This window comes from Octopus bimaculoides, chromosome 5 (assembly GCF_001194135.2).
Source record: "Octopus bimaculoides isolate UCB-OBI-ISO-001 chromosome 5, ASM119413v2, whole genome shotgun sequence".
In the NCBI taxonomy this organism is placed as follows: Eukaryota; Metazoa; Mollusca; class Cephalopoda; order Octopoda; family Octopodidae; genus Octopus; species Octopus bimaculoides.
The window spans coordinates 34119884-34126341 of NC_068985.1; positions in this window are offsets into that span (position 1 = coordinate 34119884).

Sequence of the window (6458 nt, forward strand, 5' to 3'; positions counted from 1 at the left end):
TTTCATCTCAAGTCGTATATCCTTTCCACATTTTCCTTATTTACAATCTACATTATATACTAAAGTGATTGTATAAATCAAGAAATGTATTTGCCCAGATTTGGGCTGACATTTTCACACAAATGAATGAAGTTAAATTTTCATTGCCAAGGTAAGCAACTAACAGTTTTTGCTGCTTATGATAAAATACAAGGTTTCAAAAGGATATTAAAATTTTGGAAAACTTGAATACAAACCAGTCATCTTGACAGTTTCCCAGGTTTTAAAAATATTTCCCATGAGCTAGAAGTGACATTAATGCAAATGATCTAAAGCTTTTTAATAACATGCCATTAATAAATGGAAGATCTTTATAATTCAGTAAGTAAATACTTTCTAAATGATCAGAGTATTATGCTATAAAATGAATGTTGGATTACAGATCAGTTCAATGTGGGAGGAAGACCACTGAATTTAGGTGTAGTGAAGAATGGAAAATTTATTGACTTTCACTCTAGATTCCATTTTCAAGCATTTAAAATTTGAGAATTTTGATGAACAATATTCACAACAATCAGAAAATGCTATTAAAGCACTTCTTTTGAATTATTAACGCGAAGTACGATTTTCAGCATGCACAGAAATAAGTAGTAAATAACTGAATGCTGCTGCAAATATAAGAATCCAGCTGCTTGTCATTAATCAGAGATTTGTGAGAAAATGATAGTGTCACTCTTCTTGATGACTTTTCTCTCTTTTCCTCTTCCTTCCAGAATGCACATATTCTTAAAAATAAATATAGTTTCTTGTGATGTTAATAATAAAAACACTACATACTCTTAATATATATTACTTTTAGGGCAGTGAGCTGGCAGAATCGTTAGCACATTGGGCGAAATGCTTGTTAGTATTTCGTCTGCTGGTATGTTCTGAGTTCAAACTCTGCTGAGGTCAACTTTGCTTTTCATCCTTTCAGGGTCGATTAAATAAGTACCAGTTATGCACTGAAGTCGATGTAATTGACATAAACCCTTTGTCTGTCCTTGTTTGTCCCCTCTGTGTGGAATCCCCTGTGGGCAATAAAGAAATAAATATATACTACCCTTCCAAGCTATAATGTAAATTTACCAGTAACTAATAGAAACATTAAATTTATTAAATAGGAACTAATAAAAGTATACTTGTAATTAACTATTACTATAAAACTCGATTAAAGCTAAATTTAAAAGATAATAAAACTACAAAGTATTAACACATGTTTTTTCAAACCACATGGTTCCATTACTTCTACAACTTAAAAGATTATCTAAACTATAGATGACACAATACATAATTACTACTTCCTCAATTGTCTCAAACAATATTGGTGACATAGTAAGTAAATAACTTGAATCGTAAACATACCAAATCTTTACAAATATTTGCAAAGCTGAAGACAAAATACTATCCCATATTTAATTAAAATTTCAAATCTCCTACCTAAACAGCGATTAAAAGTTTTAACCAATTTATCATATCTACACCCTTGTTTTATTAAATGTCTTAACAGTCTATTTATTCTATACAAAATTTTTTTAGCATTATTAATAATAGTACTATATCTGACTATTTGCCCTGCAAAAACACCATAACCAATAAAAGAAGGAATTCTACGAGTGAACAATGGTATTGAAGCCACTTGGAAACCAAAACCTTCTGTTTTATTATAAATGTTAGTACATATTTCATTAGTATTCTTAATTACCAAATTGACATCTAAATAATTAATATTCCTGATATTGTTACCATTTCTGGTGGCTATAAGCTCACTAGGATATATTCTTCTGAGTAAAAATTCAAAGAAACCATAATTAAGTATAAATATATCATCTATGTATCTGCAGCATCCATTAAGTTGTTTAAGTAAACCAATCTTTTTCCTCGCACATAGGTCTTTAAGAAAAAGGAACTTGCATGAAGAAAGATGCAAGTCCACCAACAGAGGGTTACAATTGCTACCCATTGAAATTCCCCTAACCTGCTCAAACACCCTACCCGCAAACTTAACAAACGAATTATTAATAATAAAACTAATCATTTCTTTAATTTTTCTTTTACTTACATTAATATATCCCTTATAACAACAATGTATATATATATGTATATATATGTGTGTGTGTGTGTGTGTGTGTGTGTATGTATGTATATTGGCGCAGGAGTGGCTGTGTGGTAGGTAGCTTGCTTATCAACCACATGGTTCCGGGTTCAGTCCCACTGCATGGCACCTTAGGCAAGTGTCTTTCCTCTGTTAATATCTTCACTACCACTCCTCACCACAATAAATTCATTCCTCCCATCATATTGTAACTTATCTCAACACCATCCACCTGTAATAATAAATCTGTTCCACTCAACATAATGCAATTTCTCTCAATGTCTCATCTAAAGTCATTACTCTCTTGTCATACTGTAACTTCTTCCAACACCACACAAAATCATCACTCTCTCTCCAATTCTCTCTTTCAGTGTGGAGGCTCTTTTACCCTGTGTGTTACTGGATGACATCACTAGTTCTGGTAGCATGAGAAACACATCCTGTACACTCTTTTAAGTAGTTGGCAAATGAAGCAGAGACAAAACAGAGTTTGAGAGAACTCTTTAGACATAATGAGTACTGGTGACATGAAACATGCACCCAGTACTCTTTATTATTGTTAGGAAGGGCATAGAGTTGTAGAAATGAAGCCAAAACTGAGACACTGGAACAAGACATGATCTGCTACAGATCAGATCCTGTTAAACCATCCAACCCATATGAAAAGTGAACTTAAAATGATGACCTTTTGACCATTGACAATAACAACTTTCCACCTCTGAGAGGTAAAGAGTTAATTTTGTCCTCAAACTAGAGTCTGATGAGTCGTCCATGACTTTCGTGAATGCAAAACCATTGGTCACTCTATGACCAAGCATTAATTTTATTACTTTGATATACAGGGTGGAGTGGAGATGACAAATGTTTCTGGAAAATTCACAAAATCATTAATTTTAGCTGCAAACAAATTTTATTGACATCAATGTGTGCGTAATGAATTAACATTTGTCAAAATCAAGCATGGAAAACAACATCCATCATGTGGTGTCCGTTTTCACTGATGCATTTCTAAAGGCATTCTTGGAAGCTGGTCTCCACTCTCTCCAACATTGCTCTGTAGACTTGGGTGACTTCCAATTGAATAGCTTCCTTCAAATCAGTCAATGTATGGGGCTATGCATATACACATGTGCCTTGAGGTTTCCCCACAAGAAATAATCACACATGGACAAATCAGGGGACTGAGGGGGCCAAGAAATGTCAGCAAACCTAGAAATGAGGCAGTCACCAAAGAGAGAGTGAAGAATATCCATTGATGCTCTGACTGTGTGGGCTATCATCCCATCCTGCTGAAACCACACATGTTGAATAGGCATACGTTTTTATTGTAATTCAGGCACGAAGAAGTTATCATTTCAATATAACACTTGAAGTTTACAGTAACAGCATTTCCATTACTGTCTTCAAAAAAGTAAGGACCAATGATGGCAGCTTTTCCAACAGTACACCAGACTGTCACTTTTGGGCTGTGCAGTGGTCTTTCAAGCAGTTCTCTTGGATTTTCCAGAGCCCAATAACGACAGTTCTGTTGATTCCCCATGCCATTGAGATGAAAATGAGCTTCATCACTCATTAACAAAATGAGGTTGTCATTTGCCTCAAAAATTGCTTCTGATATGTGAAGTTAAGCCACTGTGTATAGTCCCATAGTTTCAACTGTTGGTCAATGACCAATTTGTATAGGTGGAAATGAAGGTCTTCATGCAAAATACACCTTACCAATCAATTACCAATGCTAAATTCAGTGGAACACCTCTGAGCAGACTCTGCATCAAAGCTTGTCTGACACGTTCCACATTTTTCAGGGTCCGTACCGTTTGTGGTAACCCCATTGGTCTCCTATTCATTAGTGTACCTTGCATATGAAGTGCATTCACCCAATGTAAGATTGTTGAAGTGGTGCTGAAACTCACATTGAACTGCTGTGACAGACTTGTTATTCTTTACATAACTGTCATAGGCAAACACATAATGCTCTATCATCCACAGCGCCATGGCTTTTCCTGAAAAGGAAAAAAAATGCTAAGACACCATGGACCGAATGGTATCTGTTGAACATATGTCTCTCCCACTGGGGCTGAGAAATAGCCATTTGAAAAACGTCTGTCCACTCTACCTCACTCAGTTGGTAGAGTACCAGACTTTTAAGTCGTCTCATGACATTTTATATTTATTTTCTTTTACTTGTTTACTTGCTTCAGTCATTAGACTGTTGCCATGCTCGAGGACCTCCTTGGAGGGTTTTTAGTTGAACAAATCGGCTCTGGTACTTTCTTCTAGTACTTATTCTACTGGTTTCTTTTGCTGAATTTGAGATGTAAGCAAACCAACACTGGTTGTCAAGTGGTGATGGGGGACAAACTCAGACACACACACACACACACACACACATATACATGATGAGCTTCTTTCAATTCCCATTTAGCAAATCCACCCATAAGGTTTTGGTCTGCCCAAGACTATATAGTAGAAGACATTTCACCATGATGCCACACACTGGGTCTGAACCTGGAACAATGTGGTTAGGGAACAAACTTATTTATTTCTTTTCAATTGCCATAAAGGCATTACATAGAGGGGGACACTATAACACATGTGGGGACATATAACAATTAAAATAAAAATATGATGCTATGAAAATGAACATGAAAAACATTAAAATCAAAATATTAATATAATGATACATGAATGATAACTGAGAAATGATAACTGAGAAATGAGAATATGAAAAGTGTGTTACTCACCCCACACTGAGTAATACCACTTGCCACCTCTGAGTTCTGAGTCCTCTTTAGTCTTTGATCTAGTTTTTCGTTTACCATTTTCCCCATTGCTGAGTGACAACACTCTCTCCTCCATGTATACGTAATCTTTTTCACCGGGAGAGGGGTCTTGTAAATTTTGTGGTGTCTGTTCTTTCTTCTTTTTTTCTTCCTGTGGGGAGAGGAGGTGGGTGGGTTTGGTGTCTGTATAGGGAGGGTGGGTCTGAGTGGTCTTGGGTTGGATGGAGTTGGTCTGGGGTCCCACATCACACTGACTGTTCTTCCTCTTCTTTCTCTTTTTCCTTTTATTCTCTGTCACTGTTCATTCATCCTCCTTGTTCCTTCCTTCTATCTGTACTTTTTCCTTTTTCTCCTTCGTCTCCACCACTGCTTCTTCTGTTGTTTTCCTCTGTAGAGGGCAGTGCACTCTAATGTGACCCTTTTGGCCACATTTAAAACGTGGGATTCTACCCTCCACCCACACTCCTAGCACAATCTCTCCCAATGTCACTGTCTCTGCCAAACTCTCCAATTACCTCTCCTCTGCCTGTATAATGAGGTCCAGTGTTTTTCCTCTCCATCCTCCGTCCTCCGTTTCCGTGGCTTGGTGGATAGCCACCCCCTCCTCACTTCCAACAAGGACGACTGCCGCAACCCAAGTCACTTCTATATCAGGTGGAATTCCTTCTACCCTCATCTTAGAAGTCTTTCTTCCAAGGTACGTGGGTAGAAGTACCACTTCCTCTGTTTTTTATAATTGCACTCGCCAGCCTCTTAGCCTCCTTCACTGTCCTATACTGGACAACCACTGTCCCATATCCATTTCCTTTCGCTATGTATGTCACTTCCTTCGAGAGCCCCTTCAATGCTTTTTCTACTTTTTCCATCTCCATCTGCCTACTCTCTACTGAGTACACCTTGTAGGTAATGGTCTTGTTTACCATATTTTCCATAACCCTTTTCGAAGGTAATAACTTTACATCACCACCCACCTTCTGTGTCATCTTACTCAGCTCCTTCAGTCCGGCTAGGTCCACCTCTCTTTTCTTCACCTCTGCAAACTCTTTACTCTTTCCAAATGCTTGTCCATTCTATTTACCACCTTAACGAGCTCCTCCTCTGCTGAGGAGAGCTCATACTTGCTAAGGTCTGAATACATTTTTTCTACCGGTATAACACTCACTGACAAACCGCTGCCAAGCAGTACAAAAAATTCTGACTCATCAAAAATCAACACAGTGAATAAACTGATGCATGTGCGGAAGCAAACTTCTTACCACACAGCCAGATCTGCGCTGCTCTCTCTATATACATCTGTACAAACATACACGCATAAACACATATATATCTATGCCTAATGTGTGTGTGTGTGTGTGTGTGTATACATGCATACATATATATACACAAGTGAGTAGACTAACGAAAGAAGGACACTCAATACATTTATTGTTATGGCTGAAAACTAGCCATGAGCTTGAAACTCAGAGTACCAAGGATTCTGAATCAAACTGTTTTGCACCCCTCCTTGAAAAATGCATGAAAAAAAAATTTTCTTTTTGATTCCTATGTTTTAGATGTCGGAG